The sequence below is a fragment of the Lytechinus pictus genome, chromosome 7, assembly GCF_037042905.1.
Source record: "Lytechinus pictus isolate F3 Inbred chromosome 7, Lp3.0, whole genome shotgun sequence".
NCBI classification, from domain to species: Eukaryota; Metazoa; Echinodermata; class Echinoidea; order Temnopleuroida; family Toxopneustidae; genus Lytechinus; species Lytechinus pictus.
In genome coordinates this window covers 14,446,903-14,466,900 of record NC_087251.1, presented here as the reverse complement: position 1 = coordinate 14,466,900, position 19,998 = coordinate 14,446,903, and the positions used below count along the sequence as shown (strand labels likewise).

The 19,998-nt window shown below is 34.9% G+C and overlaps 1 long non-coding RNA gene across 1 annotated transcript; it reads left to right on the top strand.

Annotated features, from left to right (window-relative positions):
* The first annotated feature begins 1,437 nt into the window (after positions 1 to 1,437).
* LOC135154712 (uncharacterized) lies at positions 1,438 to 5,946 on the top strand. Its single transcript, XR_010294083.1, has 3 exons — positions 1,438 to 2,210; positions 2,908 to 5,240; positions 5,667 to 5,946. It is a non-coding gene; the product is annotated as an uncharacterized LOC135154712 (long non-coding RNA).
* The last annotated feature ends 14,052 nt before the right edge of the window (positions 5,947 to 19,998 follow it).

Genomic DNA, 19,998 nt, shown 5'->3' with positions numbered 1-19,998 from the left:
GAAAGCCTATTAAAGCCAGGTTAGACTACAAAGACGGGTTTCTTCAGGGGGTGTTTCACAAAGATTTTAATATTAGTCGTACATCACGTATGCAGTAGTGCGCGTCCTCTCGGCATGATCCAACCAGTTCAGTGATGTCTTTTTTTACTGCTTGCTCTCCCAGATAACATCAGCATACATTTTAAAAGCCAGTTTACACTTGAAAGCAAGATTATTCTTTTACGCAGCTAACTCTTTAAAGGAGGTTAAGCTATAAGGACAGGTTACATCATAAGCACATGTATCACACGTGAAAGCCTATTAAAGCCAGGTTAGACTACAAAGACGGGTTTCTTCAGGGGGTGTTTCACAAAGATTTTAATATTAGTCGTACATCACGTATGCAGTAGTGCGCGTCCTCTCGGCATGATCCAACCAGTTCAGTGATGTCTTTTTTTACTGCTAGCTCTCCCAGATAAGATCAGCATTCATTTTAAAAGCCAGTTTACACCTGAAAGCAAGATTATTCTTTTAAGCAGCTAAACTCTTTACAGGAGGTTAAGCTATAAGGACAGGTTACATCATAAGCACGGGTATCACACTTGAAAGCGTATTAAAGCCAGGTTAGACTACAAAGACGGGTTTCTTCAGGGGGTGTTTCACAAAGATTTTAATATTAGTCGTACATCACGTACGCAGTAGTGCGCGTCCTCTCGGCATGATCCAACCAGTTAAGTGATGTCTTTTTTTACTGCTAGCTCTCCCAGATAAGATCAGCATTCATTTTAAAAGCCAGTTTACACCTGAAAGCAAGATTATTCTTTTAAGCAGCTAACTCTTTAAAGGAGGTTAAGCTATAAGGACAGGTTACATCATAAGCACGGGTATCACACTTGAAAGCCTATTAAAGCCAGGTTAGACTACAAAGACGGGTTTCTTCAGGGGGTGTTTCACAAAGATTTAAGTATTAGTTGGCAGTTGATATATAAACGTAACATGGCGTGGTCTTGAACAGGGAGGGGACAGCCAACATTGCCAGCAAGGTTACATGTAAGTGGTGAAATGTACTAATAACCTTGGAAGACACGATACCAGCATATAATGTCAATTTGTTTGTTGCCATATATTTTTTATATTATTAAAAAAACACAAAGAAAGACTTTTGGGAATAGGATTTTTAAATAACAGCCTTTAAAAAAGCTGATCATAATCTGACTCCGGTCCAAAGGTGATTTTGAACCTCAAAAAAAATTCCCAACAGCAGTTTCCAGCAACTTGCCCCTACAAACATGTACCATGAAAGAGTCAATTCCAAATTATAATGAACATGAATTTGTATCAAACCATCTGGTACATCTCGTAAGGAATAATTATAAGAATAGGTTCAATGTCACCCAGTTTTACAGTAGTTCGTTTCCAACATACGCTATGTTTTACATTTCTTTTTTTCCTTGTAATTAAAGGTCAAAATCATCAAAAGGTCAAGGCGCCCATCAGCGATGGATCCAGAGACCTACAAGCTGGTGTTTGATGCATTGAGTAGTGGACATCACGGGGCGACGAAGACTGCTAAGGAAGAAAACCAGAAATGGCACAGAGTGAGTAGATTTCTGCGAAAATGGCCAGGTGTACGGATACAGAAGATTTACAACCCAGTTACAAGAAACTTGGAAGATCGACTGGTTTTTCCCACTAATGATGCATACAGAATCATCATCAGGACAAATGAAATTGATGAGATATTGGAAAGCTTCTATCGTGAAACTATAGGAGATGGCGCACTCAAACTGACAAAGAGAATTCAAAAGGTGTTTGTTGGTCTACATAAGAGCGGGATCCAAAAGTGGTTGAACAAGAAACCATCGGTCCAGAAGAACAAGCCCCAATTCCAAAACTGTGCACCACTAATTCCTGTAGGGGCGTGCAGCGTAATGGAAAGGAATCAAGTGGACTTGGTGGACATGAGGAGCGTAGGTGGAGAGGGTGATTACAATTATATTTTGAGTGTGATTGATGTCTTTAGCAGGTACTTGTTCCTGAAGGCACTTAAATCGAAGACTTCAGAAGAGGTAGCTGGTGTTCTTGGAAATGTATATGATGTATTTGGACCCCCCAAAATCTTACAAGCAGACAGAGGGACGGAATTTAAGGGTGCTGTTCGACTGCTCATGAGTCGACTTGGTGTGCGAATAATCCTCAGTGCACCTTACAAACCAGAATCACAAGGAAAAGTAAGAATATCCTATAATTAAAGTTCTGTTTTTTGTTTGGTATGTCAGGGCACCAGCAATCCATGTTTATTTAGAAAATTTGATAATAATTGGATTCTTGCCTTCATGATGTTTAACTTTATGATATACTTAAAAATCACAAATTTCTTGTAATTCTACTAAAGGAAACAGGTGTAAAATAGAAACAAAAACATTTTAGTTTCTAAACTATTAGTTTTGATATGAGGAGAATTAGAATTGCATGAAAGAAGATATTTCATCATGTGTTTAAAAAAAAGAATAGAATGCACACAAGCAATATTGATACATGAGCCAGAAAGAGATTACACCTTTCAAAGCTTTTAGGGACAATACAGGTACATGTATATGTCATATCATGACGTATTTACGTGTATGGGGTGAAAGAGTACATGTATTCTCAAGCAAATATTTTCATACTTTATTTTCAATTCAATCCATTTATTTTCCTAACCAACCTTGTATATTTACAATTATATTTCAATTGACGTGATAAATCTGCTGTGCAAAATGTTTTACCGTGTTACTTGATGATTTTTTACTGTCAAGTCTTGTGCAACTTTTGACACCAAAATTTGGTTTTAAAAACCACCTGTCAGAAATCAGGCAACAATGTTTCACATTTCTTCCTATTATTGCAACAAAATGAATTGTAATAATTCTTGTTTTCATTTTACAGGCTGAACGTAGCCATGCATCATGGAAGTCAAAACTTCGTCTACAACTTGAGGAGCTGAACGGCACCAATGACAATTTCCAGTGGATTAATTCACTTGAAACTGTGACAAGGCTGTATAATGAAGGATATCATTCTTCCCTGGGTATGTGCACTTGATAATTGCAAGAGCTGTATGCATGCTTCAAAGACAGGAGGACAGATATTTATTAAGAAATTGACTGAAAATTGTGGCAAATTAATGAATATTGGGCATTTCATATGATAGCCTGAAAATCCTGCCTTACTTATCAAAATCCCTGAATCATGTGCAGATAAATGGATGAGCAGACATGGGTACTATTTTTTTTAATCTGAAAATGACTGCCCGAGGTTTGTTACCAAGAAAATCTTATATTACAAATTTTAATGAGATACTATAAGGATATAATGAACATTATTTACTGAAAGATTTTGTGAAATGTAAAAAAATATTCTAGTTGAATATTAGTACAATATCATTAGGTGTGTAGACCTGAGAAATACCATCATACTTGCTTTTATATCGCTTAACACTTTTTTTATGTCATATATATTTACCTTACCGTAAATCTTTTGTATTGTAGTTTTATGTAGTATTGATTTGCTTTGTACTTTGCTTTATTTTGCTTGTTCTTCAAACCTTTTTTTTTGGAAATAAGCAGAGATCCAAGGTAAAGCATTTTAGGTGATATATATTTACCTTAGCGTCAAGCTTATGTCTTTTGTATTGTAGGAGTTTTATGTAGTAATGATTTGCTTTTTACTTTGCTTTATTTTGCTTGTTCTTAAAAACATTTTATGGACATAAGCAGAAATCCACTCTGCATGCAAGGTAAAGCATTTCATGTCATATATATTTACCTTACCGTAAATCTTTTGTATTGTAGTTTTATGTAGTATTGATTTGCTTTATACTTTGCTTTATTTTGCTTGTTCTTCAAACCTTTTTTTTTTTGATTAAGCAGAGATCCAAGGTAAAGCATTTTAGGTGATATATATTTACCTTAGCGTCAAGCTTATGTCTTTTGTATTGTAGGAGTTTTATGGAGTATTGATTTGCTTTATACTTTGCCTTATTTTGCGTGTTCTTCAAAACATTTTTATGGAAATAAGCAGAGATCCACTCTGCCCCCAAGGTAAAAAGAATTTTGGGTAATATTGTCTTACACCTTGGGTATGTCATCTTTGTCATCCACATTTTTGGTCTTTCTTATTGTAGGAGTTAAACAGGTTGTGCAGGGTATGCCATTGAAACCATAGATATAATATGGCTTTTGTCTTTCATATTTTTTTTACAGTTTTATGAAAAAGTTTTTTACACCATATACATATTATGCCATAATTTTTTCCTTCTTTATTATTTTGAAGAATTTTAAAAGTATAAAGACCACTTGGTTTGCTTTACAATTACTTTGATTCATAGAAGCTATTTTTGCACCTGTTTCTTGGAAATATTTTTTCTCTTTCTTTTTTAGCTCCCCTTTATTATTGATTAATGCCCAAAAGTATACTAGTACAAGAATAAACCCTCTGCAAAACAAACGTTTCAAATTTTATGCAAGGGTCCTGTCACATGTAATGATTCATGTTGTATATGGTTTTCATGCAATTTACAGGACTTCTTATTGTAAATTAAAAAGAATCTATTCCAGGGCATCACTGGTATGTATCTCCTGTTGGTGACAATGTTTGGAAGTGAACATTGCACCCAAGTTCTCAAGTCAACCGTTTCTAATTAGAATATCTCTTACAGTTTCATTGATAAAACTTGTATATCCAATATATATTCTTGTGGTAATTTTGGTGAAAGAAAGACATGAAAAATTGAGTCTGTAACTGATATTTTACCTGTATAAATCCATAATGTTATGGATATTCATGTTTGTGCAATCATCAATTTCAGTTTTCTGAATGTAACAGGATTGGGTCCTGGGTTTAGTGGTCAAGGATTTGGGTTTGCGTCCCACCCCCGCCCCAAACAGCAATATAATACAGTAATGACTTGCCATATTAATATTGTTTTTTAACAACTCTGGTATTTTTTTTCTTATTGTAAGCGTTTTATGTCATATATATATTTTTTTTCACCATAGATATAGTGCTTTTGTATTTTGTATTTAGGACTTACATGGAGAATTCAGTTGCTGTATACTTACTATTTTGTTTTGCGGTTTGGTTCTTAACAGATCATCATTTTGCTAGTAGATTTGTTTCTTTTCCTGCTCTTTTGTCTGTACATATATTTTATAAAAACTGCAAATTTGTAGAGTATTTGTTACTGGATCACCACAGAAAGGAAATTTTCAAGCCTGGAAGTTTAGGCGACCGCACACCTTACGACTGGTCTGCGACCCGATTTTAAAATAAAATGTAGTGGAATTTGATGCTAATACTGAGACTTGGAATATCTTACTCTGTAATGTTCTAAATCATCTTACCAATACCTATGATCAAATTTGTGACTAGTATACTATCATCCTTCTTAGAATAAAAGCGAATTTAATATCTAGTCGTAATGACGTCATAGCAGTCGTACGATTGGCTACTATTTGAAACTAATTTGGACTTTACTCCAAAGTAAGGGCTTGTAATCTTTCAAAATGGCTATAATATTAATATTTCAATTAATTTTAACCTCAAATAAAATGATATGTTCCATTCACATCTTCAGAAAATGAGCAAAAGCGATTTGTTCCAAAATCGGGTCGCAGACCAGTCGTAAGGTGTGCGGTCGCCTTTAGAAGTACCAATAACTGTATAGATACATCTTATTCAATCTGCATAATCGAAAAAGGAAATGAAAACATCATAAGTATGCTGCAAAATATACTTATTTTGTCAAAAACATTTGACTCAATTTATGTACGATTTCATTAACTAAATCTAATTATTGTTCAACATCCATGCCTTGCTCTTTATGACAGCTATTTTATGTAGTAAACTGAATTATGTTTATATGTAACACCTTATCATAACTCCTTCCTATATTATCCTTTAGAAATAAATTTGTTCATACTGAAATCAAGTCTTCATTGACTAATTATTTGTGTACTCTTAAGGTGACAGGTGCCCTAAAAATTTTTTTTTTTAATGATTTCAATTTTTTTGTCTCCTTTGCTAGTTTCATGTGTGTACTTCATCATGCAACTTGTTTTATCTCAATATTCTACCTCTTTTTTTAATAAGAGGGGGGTTAAAACATATTTTCATAAAATTCTCAAACCGGAAGTAGTATTTTACACACCGGAAGTGATTAAATCTGTCCCCAAAACCTTTGATACTGCCTTTAAAAAAAATCAGAAATTCCCCAGATTTTTTTTGGCTGAAGCCCCAGATATTCCATGTAGCAAAGTGGACTACCACCCTCTGTTGGCCAAATAGGGAGAGCTACTGTATTGCACAATATGGCAGCGACTTCAAGTTACATACACTATGTGACAGACATGGCACGTTACAAATTTCCGTTATTATTAGTATTATAGCCCTTTCTTTATCGTGATATTATACAAAATTGAGGGTTTTTTAAATGAAAAATGTAATAACTTGAGTTCTAATCATTGGATTTGCATGAAATTTTGTAGAATTGTGTATCTTGAAGAGTACAACAAAATAATGATAGTTTTTGTGCATGGTACCCCCACAGGTGGAGTTGTGTATAAAAGTCCATTCTGAATTTCTCATTATCTGACTGCTTGTTTAATCCATAATTTTTACAATTCTACTCTGAATATTTCTTAAATCCATCATAAATTCATCACAAAGAAGTCAGAGAATTAAATTAATCCATCAAAACTTAAATTACACTCTATGTTGTGAAGTTATAACCATAGAAAGTTCATATAGAGAAAAATCTTGATTTTTAAAGTCATGACTTTGAATGACCATATTTTGCTTATGCCTAAAGCTAATATGCCACAGTGCAAATTTTTGTGTAGATCAGCTCATAAGCTTTCCAAAAATATATAGTTTGTTGGGGTACAGGTACTTAGTAAGAATCCTATGCTTGATTATATACCCGTAGTCGTTTCCGCACGGTAATAGGGCACCTGTCACCTTAACATGCAGAAATAGTTCCTTTTATCTAAATATTAAATGTAAACGTCCTTCAAAATAATTCATTACCTTTGATGACTTATGATTATTCATGAGTCTGTGAGCAGTAAAATAGGGCTTATTCTATGTAAATTATCGCCTTATATCATTTGCTTTCAAAATTATTAACATCCATTCTCAATAGTCCTAAATGGTTTTGTCTTTATCAAATCCTATGAGAGCTGATAAGCTACAACTAAAATCACCCTCATGCTTTGGCACAATTTAAATAAAATACCAGCTACATCACCACCATCAAGGTTTATTAATTAATGCAAAAAAATGTTTTAAGTACTCATTCAAAGGTCAATTTCTCCTAATAGGTTATAAGACTCCTTTATGTAATGTAAACTTCATTCTCAGAATCTGTAATAAACTAATATAATTCACCGAAATACGGTTCACATCTGTTCACGTTCACATCTCTCACGCCCTCTACGTCTTTACGCTACTATACTCTGCATCGTGTGCACGATTTACTTTCATTGACACGTAAGCACCTTTAGGCTAAATTGACCTTGACTTTCTATCAAATGAAGCAAAAACAATTTCCCTTTTCTACATTGAACAAAATATCATTTTTTCTAAGACATACAAATACATTGAGTCACAAGCGTACCTACGGGGGGGGGGGGGGCAGGGGGGCACACTGCCCCCCCCTGATGAGTCACAACCCATGCAAAAACGTATCTTTGCCCCCCCCCCCCCTGACGGGCTTGAAAAACCTTTTTTGCCCCCCTGACGAGCTTGAAGACTTTTTTTTTTTTTTTTTTTTTTTTTTTTTTTTTTTTTTGCTTGTCAATTTTTTTCTGGTTCGAAATCCTTTATTTGTGATCGAAGACCTTTTTTTTTTTTTTTTTTTTTTTGCTTGTCTAATTTTTTGGCGGACAGTTTTGCCCCCCCTGTGGAAAATCCTAGGTACGCCACTGCATTGAGTATTGATTATGCAAACTTACTTGTTCGGCATTATAACTGCTTCAGTTTGGGGTAATTTATTGGAAGTGGCGTTACGGGCGGATTTCACCGGGAAAAGTAAAAAAGAGTGGGAAAAGAGAAAAGGGAGAAAGGGGAAGGGAAAGAAAGAAAGAAAAAGAGGAAAGGGAAATGGAAAAAGAAACGGAAATACTAATGACAAGTATACTAGCATGATTAGCAAGAGAGGGAGATAAAATCAAAAGATATGACTTATTGGCACGGGCAAGAATGACGGGAAAAATGGGAGAAATAGGCAATAAGAAACGGGAATTGAAGGAAGAACCAAACGCTTAATTGGAAAATCAGAAAATACAGTGCGTATCAAAAAAAGTTAACACTTTTAAAAAGCCCTAGGAATTTAAATATATACAACATAAGGGTATTTTTTCACATATAATCTTGGGTTTGGGTCTCATCTATCATATGAAAGTAAAAGTTTTGACAAAAAGTTGCACTTGAGTGAGCACTCCATTTTTATAAAGCTCGCAGACATCTGTTTGCGCAGGAATGCTTGTTTTCACGCCGTGTCATGAGGAAAGGGCGAAATCAAACTTACCCTGCACAAAATTTCTCATACATTTGCCTTGTACTTTTAGTCAATTGAAATAAAACGGATACATTCAAGCATTTTTGTAACAATTTTGCCACCAAAAATGAAAATTTCAACAATTGGTAAACACAACCTTTACCCTTTTTGTACCAGCTGGATCAGAAGACATAACTGAATTTGAACAAAAATTATATCAGACTTCTCCAGCATTATTTCACTAAGTTTTAATTATTTAAAGTAGGTTTACATTTCATTTCTTATTTGATACTTCTTTCTCCACACCTTTCCCAAGCTTGACAATGATTAAAAAAATGTAAATCAAGCCTAACCTGCCTAAGCCTTTACAGCTCATTGTAAAGCTTATATCGTCAAGATGGCCTCGGTGTGTGGGGGAGTGGGGAGGGGGCGCAATGCACTCTTCGAAGTGTTTGGGGCAATAAAACAAGTTTAAAAAATTAAAGATATCGTCACACCAATTTTACTAGCTAAATTACACGTGTTTTTCATGAATAAGGTCTACTTTTATTCGCATAACTATTTCAAAGTTCTGAGCAAATCATTTTCACTAACTTTTCCAAACTAAGTGGTGCTCACTCAAGCGGATGTATTTCTCGACAGATATATCGTCATTTGTTTAAATGGATCTGTAGCAATGTCAAAATGTGGAAAAATCTTCAGGATATTACAATTGCATAATTTTACAGGATTTTTTTCTAAGTGTAAACTTTTTTGATACGCACTGTATAGAGAAAAGGGACGAGAAAAATAAGAGAACGTAGTAACACGACCGGGTAAGATGTATTGTAAAATATAAAGAATGGGAAGAGAAGTGGTTGGCGTCTATTATAAAGGGAAGAAAGGTGAATGGCGTCTATTATAAGCTTGCTAAATTTTATGCAATAATGGTCACAATCAGGACAAAAAATGCCGGGAAATTTCTTTAGCCAAAGTAGGGTTAGCCAAGGGCTAGTCATATCCCCCAATATTATGTCCTAACCTAGGTGAAGCTTTGCGCGGGCTAAATTTGCAGTAAAAAGCCTGTTTACTTTGGCTACATTTCCAAAGCTACTATCACATAAGTAGAATTCAATTACAAAAAACAGTTTTATAGGCCAATATGTTCTGGCTTGCTTCGCTCGCTGGCGACTTTTATAAATTGTTTTCACATTTGCAGCTACATGCTGCCTCTAAATATTTAGTTTATTATCCGCAACTGCGTTGAAGTTATAGGTGTCGTGTATGTTCCCGCAATTTGATAAAACAGTGGCCATCTGCAATGTTTAAAAATATCACGACGTTCCGGGGGCTCCGCCCCAGACCGGTGGCGGCACGGAGGAGGAGGCCTACTAAAGCTGCCAAGTGCTCCAAAAGAGCTTTTTCGTTCCTTAAATTTTGAAAAATTTCTCATCCATTCACTGTTAGCTCTCAATAATTTTGGTCACTAACATAAAATTTTCAGGTCATTATATAAAACTAAAAATGTCGCCCGCGCTATACACGCTCGCAGTAGCTGTTGACTGATCTAAGTAAATTATCTGTTCAAATGGGGCTTAAAAATCCATTGTTCAAGTCAATAATATGCTTCTCGCGATTAAAGTTTTTATTATTCGTTTTAGCGAAATACGCATCTGTGCCTATTCATAATTTTCATACATAAAGGATTTCGGTTCGCGCTACGCGCTCGCATCAAATGTTTAATTAGCCATCCGGTTCATCATTTAAAAATTGCTTATAAACATCCAGTTATCACGTCAGGATGTTAAAAATTTACAGCAAGCGCTTCGCGTTCGCATAATTTACTTGGTGAGATATCATGTTGAGGACACAATGCAAACATCTAGTCCTAATTAACAGGTCCCTTTTCAAGTCAGTAGGGTCTACATTGAAATAAATAGCTCGCGCTTCTTGCTCGATTTTGAGAAATAGGCAATATATTTGTGTGTTGACCCGTCCCCCAAATGTTCTTTTGCCTCCCCCGAGATTAAAAAGTTTGGGGCCGCCATTGCCCCCCTCCCCCAATCCGCATATAGCACTGGCCCCAAAAAAATTCTACAACCGTGAACATAAAAGAAAAGATGAAAGAACAGGAAAGGAAGATGTAAGATAATGTTATTTTCTGTATACCATGTCAAAATCAATCTAAAAAATAGATTCTCACGAAAAGCTCATTTTTTCTCGCACGCTTCGCTCGATCGGGATATATATTAAGCAACTCTTTGCTGCGCGCACCATGCTATGTCCCCTCTTTTTTTTTGGTGGGGAGGGTATATAGCACGCATTGAGCTTCGCCCTAATGCTAGGGGCACAATCATAAAAAGAGCCTGTTCAAACCATGATATGACAGGGAAATTTTTGGCTCTTGCCCCCCCCCCCCCTTGGCCACCGACCTCTGTTACGCCACTGTTTATTGGTAATTTTGACATATCAAAAATTCACGTTCTTTGGCGTTCGGCAAGTGCGCTGACCTCATGCAGTCAATTTAAAAATGAAATACAAATGGAAAAATCAAAAGGCAGCTGGTAAAACTTTAATACCACTGAAAAGTTGTATCGGTTACCTGAAGATCGCGCCTCGCGTAGGTTGCATGAAACTCAGTGTGGCAATTAAATTGGATTAACCTCCAGGCAACATTGTGAATTTGTATTTATTATATATACATAAATAAATACATATTTATAAGAGGGGAGGTATTCCTAACTAAAGATGAAAGGCCTCCATAAATAATACGAGCGCAGAGCGCGAAATGAAATTTTGGATTTTCCATCCTATAAAAAAGACATTCGTAACACTTTCTATAATCAAAAATAGAATAGGAATTCAAATAAATAATAGATGCGAGCTGAAAGTTTTGATTTATCCAAGACAGGACATTCTTAACAGTTTTATAAAAATCATTGTAGGATAGGAATTTGATAAAATAATGCTAGCCCTAGCGCCAGCGGGCTGAAGGTTTTTGATTTTCCAAACTAAAAACTGGACGTCGTAACACTTTTTCATATCATGAATAGGATAGGAATTTAAATAAATAATAGATGCGCGCGCGAGCTGAAAATTTTTAATTTTGCAACCTATAAATGGACATTCATAGCACCTCAAAAAGAATACGAACATGATAGGAATCTAATCAATTAATGCGAGCGCGAAGTGCGAGATGAAAGTTTTTTTATTTTTTCTTAGTACTTAAAAAAATATGAACAGGATAGGAATCTAAACAATAAAATGCGAGCGCAAGGCAAGGGGTGATAGTTTTTGAGTTTCCAACCTAAATACTAGACATTCTTACTTAAAAAAAATATGCACTAGATAGGAATCTGAACAATGTGGGCGCGAAGCGCGAGCTGAAATTTTGTATTTTCAACCTAACACTTTTTCAAATCATGAATACGATAGGAATTTTACTAAACAATAATAGATTCGAACGCGAAGTGTAAGCTGAATATATGCAATTTCCGGTATAAAAATTTGAATTATTTACATACATTCTGACTCAAACATATTACTGATGCGAGCGCAAGCCCGAAATGATTTTTTTTATTCAGATCTGAAAAATAGATCTTTGAAACACCTTGGAAACAAAGAACAAGCAGCCTACCTCAATAAGCAATGCGAGCGAGTATTTTTTTAAAGATTTTAACCAACTAATTATGAAATAAAGATGAATATCTTCCTAAATAATTGTTTGATTTTATATATTTCGATCTATAAAGTGATAACAAATAACCACGTTTTGAAATAAAGAGATGGCTGTGTCGCGCCCGACTGTTTTTATTTTTATACTATGACCTAAAAGTTTTCTTTTCCCCAATATCTTTCCCCCTTCTATCATTTAATTTTCTTCCTCGTCATATCTTTCTTCTTATCTCCTCCACCTTCCTATTTTGCGCCGCCAATAAGGGGCGGGCCGCTGATTCGCCCCCTCGATCTACCTATGATGACCTCTCCCACGGCAGGAATTTTGTGTAAAAATGAAATACAAAAGTCTCGTTAATAAAGTATTTAAAAAAAACAAATTTTGGGAGATTAAACATAGTTACAATTCACTGCAAAGGATTAATCATAACTTATGAAAGTATTATTTTTACTGAGTACGTGGACAATGAAAATATTATTATATTCCAAATAAATTTAGAATAAAGGGGAAATTAATTGGTTTAACAAAGTTGTGGTTTTACGGGATATGGAACATTCTCGTTTACCACCCCATGCACTAATTTTACGGATAACTATCCAGAGGCGAGGCGGTTTTCTTTTTTAATCATTTTTATTAGTTATGAAAATGACAATGGCCATCGATATCATCAATGTCATCACTCTTTGAATGGCATATAGGGCTAGATGCGAGTTCGAGAATAGTCGGGCCGGTCTGCCTTTTCTTTTCCTATCCAAGTTCTGAACAAAAACTATCTGTTTATATAATAATAATAATAATGATAATAATTTGATTTGATTTGATTTGATTATTTATGCATTCAAGATAATATATGCAACATAACATCAAGGTGATACATTTAAGTTTTACAAAGTAATAAAGCAATAGTCATAATAAAGCAATGAAAAATAAATATCAACAAGAAGCAATATTCAATCAAAAGAAAATAACTCTTTAAAAGAGTGCAAGGGGACCGCCATCGTGAGCGTAAAGCTTGAAAATGATGACAGCCTGGATTTATAATAGCTGGATTATAAAGCGCTTTTTGCCAGAGGATACAAAGCGCTGCTTTTATTACCCTGCATGGCTTTAGCTCCAGCTACCATCACCGGCGCTCAGTGCATGCAAGGAATTACTCCTACCGGGTATCCATTCACCTCACCTGGGTCGAGTGCAGCACAGTGTGGATAAATTTCTTGCTGAAGGAAACACGCCATGATTACGATTCGAACCCACGACCCTCTGTTTCAAAGGCAAGAGTCGGAACCACTAAATCACGTATCAAAAGAAGTTTACACTTTGAAAAAAGTGTGGAAATTAAAAAATATATACATGTGGATAATATTTTCACATACAATCTTGGGTTTGGGTCTCTCTCTCCAATGAAAGTAAAAGTTTTGACAGAATGTTACAATAGAGTGAGCACTCTCCATTTCTGTAAAGCTCGCAGAAATGATCATTTTCATGTGTAAAACGGAAACATGGGAAAGGGCGGATATCAAACTTGCCCTGCGAAATATTTCTATTACATTTCCCTTGCACTTTTAGTCAACTGAAATAAAACGGATTTTTTTTCAAGCATTTTGTAACACTTTTGCCACCAAAGTTGACATTTCAACACTTAGTAAGCAAAACCTTTTACTACTCTTTTTGTGCCAACTGAATTTGAGGTCATTACTGAATCTCAACAAAATCTTTTCACTAAGTTTTTATCATTTAAAGTGGGTTTAAATTTCATTTTTCATTTAATACTTGTTTCTCCACACTTTTCCCAAGCTTGCCAATGATTAATAAAAAAATCAAACCTAAGCCATTTCATGTAAATCGTGGCTCAGAGTAAAGTATCGTCAAGATGGCCTAGGTTTTTCTTTTTTTACAAATAAACAAGTTTTCCCAAATAGTTTCCCCTTAATAAGAATTTGTTTTTTCTAGTATTTAATTCAAATGCTAACTTTCACCTCTGACATGGCAATAAATACCCACGTTTACAACGTATAATCCTACTCTGTTTACTATTATGAAAAAATAATCAGTTAATTAATGATTCAACCCACTGGCGTAACGAAAGAGACTCTGGCTCTATTCTCAAAAGTTCAAAACCAGGGGGGGGGGGAATAAGAAAGAGAAAGAGCTTGATAAAGGAAATGGTTCAATGAGTCATTTCTTTTTTATATGTGCACTAGGTACCAATTAGTACAAGTGCAGTACACAGGGGAAAGGGGTGCACCCCATGAAAGTTGAGGCTGATAATAGAGATTTTCCCGCTCAATTTCAGATTCAAATATTTTATTACGATTTTTATATGTTGAGAATCAACGAATTTGAAATCATGGTGATTATTCGGCAATTGCATTTCATGTGCATACCAACTTTTCCTGTTAGTAATATTTGAAATAATGTGATGGAATGAACTGGAATATTTTTTCTAAAATAATAACAAGGGTTGATGGAGACACCCCTTCCGAATACGCCATGATTGACATACAGATGATCACCCATGAAACTTAATGAAGTTGTAAATATTTTTGAAAGGGACAGCAGCGGCGGATCTACTTTCGAGAGGCACAATTTTCTTGTTTTTTTACTGCAATGTGTCTTGCGTGGGCGATTAGGCCCCACTTTTTTTTTTTTGGGGGGGGGGGGCTTGTCATTTTTTCCTTACAAATTGCCCCCCCCCCATTGGAAAATCATTGGTGTACCCTTGTGACATATGAACATTGAAAAGAAGAAAGTAAGCATCAATGAAAATGCTCACATAATCAACATTGTCATGATTGTCGGTTGAAATAAAAAAATATATAATAGTATTGCTCTTAAAACCTTTGTAAACGAAACGTAAAAACCCATGCATAAGATGCCAAAAAATGTTTTTATGGTGAGAACTATGGGAATTGTAGAAGAAATTTTGGTTAAAAACAAATATCTAATTTAGCTCCAATGTATAAACAATATAATTTATCATGAATATGTTTATACATTTAGACATTACATACATACAAACAAAACAAACGAATTACATTATTGATTTGTAATTTTTTTTTTTAAATGAGACTGGTTGCTCAAACAATCAAAACAATCACATCGGTCATTCTTGATTAAATTGAATGCGCATTTTCTTAATTTCCTTTTTCAACATTTTGAATTTAAAAGCACGATCAATAACTTTTAATACCATTTGCGAACCTCTTTGTCTTAGAGCGAAAACAAAAGCATGTGACAAACACTGAAATAGACAAATTTGAGATAGTCATGAACATATTATTGAAATGATTATAAATGAATTCTAGTGCCTTCAAATGAATCCCATTGTCTGATTAAAAACTATCAATGACCGACAACGCGTGAATTTAAATGCGCTTTAATAAATTTAAGTGACTCCTAAATGATTTGAACGGAAAAACCTATGATAATAAGTATCAGGGCAGTGGAACATATTTTCGTTGAGGGGGGGGGGGGGGGCAAAGAAGGGAACTTATATGTCAAAATGGGCATTTGGTGCAAACGAATATTTACAGTGAAGTAGTTGTGAGTTTTGTGGTACTAAATTTGAGCAAAGCCTTTTTGAAGGGATCTGTGATTGATTACACATACATGTATGCTTTATTTCATCTGCGAGCAAACGTTTACCGAAAAAAATTAAAAAAATGAAAAAAATGAATTCGATTATTGGTGAATTTTGGTGATATTAATGTCAAAAATTCACTTTTGCGAGATGTTAGAAGCGCGAATCACCATCTCAAACTTCTGTATATTTTATGTAATAAGAGAAAATAAAATACATTACGACCAGTATTTGTTATTGAAAAAATATGTCTAATCTAATTAACTAACTAAAGAATTTACGCAAGCGCGAAGCGCAAGCATTTAGTGACTGATGAATAGAATACATCGAACAAATCAGGTATGGGAGAGCGGGGCTAATCCGCCCCTGGAGCAAGTCCGCCCACAACTTGATCTGACACTTTGCCGTGACTGGATGAATTATAATTCACAATATTACATACACACATACATACATACATACATACATGCATGCATGCATGCATGCATACATACATACATACATACATACATACATACATACATTCATACATACATACATACATACATGATAAACAAAGAATAATTGGAATAAAATGTCAATTCCAAAAAGTTAACGTGTATAGAAAATTAACTAAGTATTCGATAACTAAGTCCAATAAGTCGGAGAAGGTCCCTAGATCCCGAAAATACGAATAATAGGCCTATAACTATATTTTTTTGTAAAATCACAATATATAATTAGCCCAACACTGCTTAGAATAACTGCATATATTGAACAATTACACAATGTTACATAATAATGTAAATACAAATGAGAGGCACAAATAAATATTATATAAAAGTGCAAAAATAATTTAAATGAAAAAGCTGATGCAAGATTTTAAAAAAAAGAGAGGGAGAGACAGAAAGATAATAATTCTTCAAGTCAATCACTGTTGAGTTTTATGTATTTGGAAAGCGATATGCTTTTCACCTATGGTTTAAACTAAGCAAGCTTTGGGGGAACCTTTAAGCTATTAGCTAATGAAATCCAGAAATAATCTATTGCCCAATTCATATTTTAAGTGGTAATTCAGTGTTCTGTGTTGATCATTTAGTCACACATTGAGAAATCACTATATCACAGGGGAGGCGCGTACTTGGAGCAGGGGACACATGACCCCCCAAGTGCCCCCTTGCCCCTACCCCCCCCCCCACAAAAAATAATAATAATAGCCGCAGGAAACTAATGATTTTCCAAAATACGATGTATTCCAAAATTAAATATGTCTTTTTCTAACGAATATATACTTTTTTAGAAATAAATTATACATTTTTGGTTAGAAAATCACTTGATTTTGGCACGTGCTTCCCGCTCTATTAATTATTAGTGAGTAAGGTATACCTTATCATGTTTATGGTTTTCAAAATGTTAAGAATGTCCAGTATCTAAGTTTGAAATAATAACAAATTTTTCCTCGCGTTTCGCGCTGGCATCAATTAATTTTTTAACAAATGTTCATTATATATATTTCTGGTTAAAAAAATGTTAAAAGGTTAAATGTTAAAATTTTCAGTTTTCAGGGGTGGGATATCACAAACTTTCAACTCGAGCCTCGGGCTCGCATTATTTCATTGGCGAGATATGTAGCCCTATCATATTCATAAGTCACTAAATGCAGACCATATCAGGTTCCTTTTCAGGTCAGAAGGTCCTATATAGAAACAAAATCAGCTCGAACCTACAGCTGGCATTAATTCCTTAGTTAGGTACACATCTTTTTTAATATTTAAAAAAATACTCGAAATGTTTCATTTCCATGTCTTATTACAAGATATCCGAATATTTGAGGTCGTGATTTGACCTCAATAATTAGAATTAATGCCCTTTTATCTCAACAGTGAATAGCACCATGAAGCGAGTTTTGACACTTCAGATTTGAATTTTTCCCAAAACGCTACTCTCTCGCGGAAAAAAAGAGCCTATATATATCTCAGCAATCAGTTCAAAAAGGCTTTCCTCAACTTACAAATTACTACAAAAACAACCAACTATGTACCCTTATTATTGCCTCCCCCTCTCCAAATGAAAATATGTTAAGTGCCGGCCCAGATTTACTTTTTAAATCCATGTTATTCTAATTTTTTTAAATATTCACGCACAATACACTCTATTAATTCTGCTTAAGTTTTTCTTCCTTTTTTTGGTTTGTAGTCCATTCTATAAATACTTATTAAAAAAAGAGATTTAAGACATATTATAACCTGGTAATATAAGTACCCTATTGTCTTTGCCTACCCCCCCCCCCCCCTCCTCCAAATAAAAATATGTTAAGCGCCGCCCCAGCTTTTACTTTTTGAATCCATGTTATTCTAATTTGTAAAATGTTCACGCACGAAACACTCTATAGGCTTCTGGTTAAGTTTTTTTCTCCTTTTTTTCGTATGTAGTCCATTCTAAAAATAAAAATAAAAGAAATTCAAGACATATAATAACCAGATGAATATACGTTCCCTTATGTCTTGCCCCCCCCCCCCCCCCTCCAAATGAAAATATGTTAAGCATTGCCCCCGCCTTTCCCTTTTCAATCCATGTTATTCTAATTTGTAAAATATCCACGCACAAACCACTTTATAAGTTTTTCCTTTTTGGTTTGAAGTCCATTCTAAAAATACAAATAAAAAGAAATTTAGGACATATAGTAACTTGGTAAAAAAGTGCAGCATATGATGAAGAGCAAATCTTACATGTCGAAGGCAATCGTGTGCTTGTGCATGTAGAGGATCCTGTGCGTGCATCCCATTCCAAACAACACAGATGCAAACACAGAGGCACTGCGCGCACACACTGGACACATTTTCAATAACCTAGGGAGCGAGTTACGCGTTAAGCTCAGGTCCTCTTTAAGACCTTAACATACGAACGTAAGCACGGGTTGGAAATGTTTTATATTCACTAGACCTTAAAAGGGGGCAATCACTTTAAGTAGTTGTGAAAAAGATGTTACTACATAAAATGATAAAAGCTCGAAGTGCGAGCAATTCAATTGACTTAAAAACGGAATGTTTTAATGCGATTTATTCCCTTTGAATAGGATTATTTCTCTCATTAAAGTTAACAGACAATATGCGAGCACAAGTGATGAACACATAGGCCCTAAGCAATATGTTTCATTAAAGTTATGAAAAAAATCTTATGTAATATGAAATATATAATATGTAGTCTTACTAACTTATGACATTTTTTTGTGTTTTTTGCCAACTGCAAACTTGATGAATTAATTGGCATCATGAATTTGCCAACTGTATATGGCTTAACATAAGTTGTGTTCTGTTCTTTTCAGATCTGAATTTTGCCAACTGGGCAGTAATTGTACAGCACTTTACCGACTGGTAGAGCCTACAGTGTTTTGCCACTTTATATGCCCACTCCATAATTTGCCAACTATAATGGCTTTAATTATTTAATTTCAACTTTGGAAATTCACCCCACCCCATATTCTTTACCTAGTCCTGCCTCTCCTTATTTTGAAAAATTACATGTATTGTGTAGGTCAAATCGTCAATAACTGGTATAATTTGAAACTCAAGTTTTTTTTGCTTACTTTGTATTTTATAGCTCCATCTTTTTTTTTGTTCTTTGTATTTTGCCGATTGGTAGGAACCTAAGCCTGCCTACATGGACTTGCAAACTGGTTATCTTTTCTCTATCTACTTCGAATGTACATGTAGTACCTCTATCAGGCTCTTTCTTTCTTTCCTTCCTTCCATTCTTTCTTTCTTTCCTTCCTTCCTTCCGTTCTTTCTTTCTTCATTCTTTCTTTCTTTTTCTCCTCTATCCTCCATTTTGCCAACTGGTAAATGAATTTGCAAACTGCCATGAATGTTGGGGGTGTCACCCCCCCCCCCCCTCTAGCTACGACCCTGCGTAATTGCTACCAATTTGTAGTGTCATGCAACGCGAGTGGGGCAGTGCGCACCTACTAGAAATTTTGAAAACTCACAAAATGCACCTTAAAGTGTGCGCGGAACCTCCAATTTCACTTTAGAAGATGCAAAAGTACCCCCATGACTACTACTTCCAACTTCCTGGAATAACCGTCGCTTCTTGGGATTAATTTAACAATATCTGACATTTCACTATCACATACATTCACCAATTTGTGGAGTGGAGCCAACGTATATAATACAGCTAAACAACCAAAGTTCAAAGACTGAAGCCTTTGGACTGCCCCATAACAAGCTCGGTTGCTCGGCTCCCTCGCTTTCAAGTTTCTTCAATAAT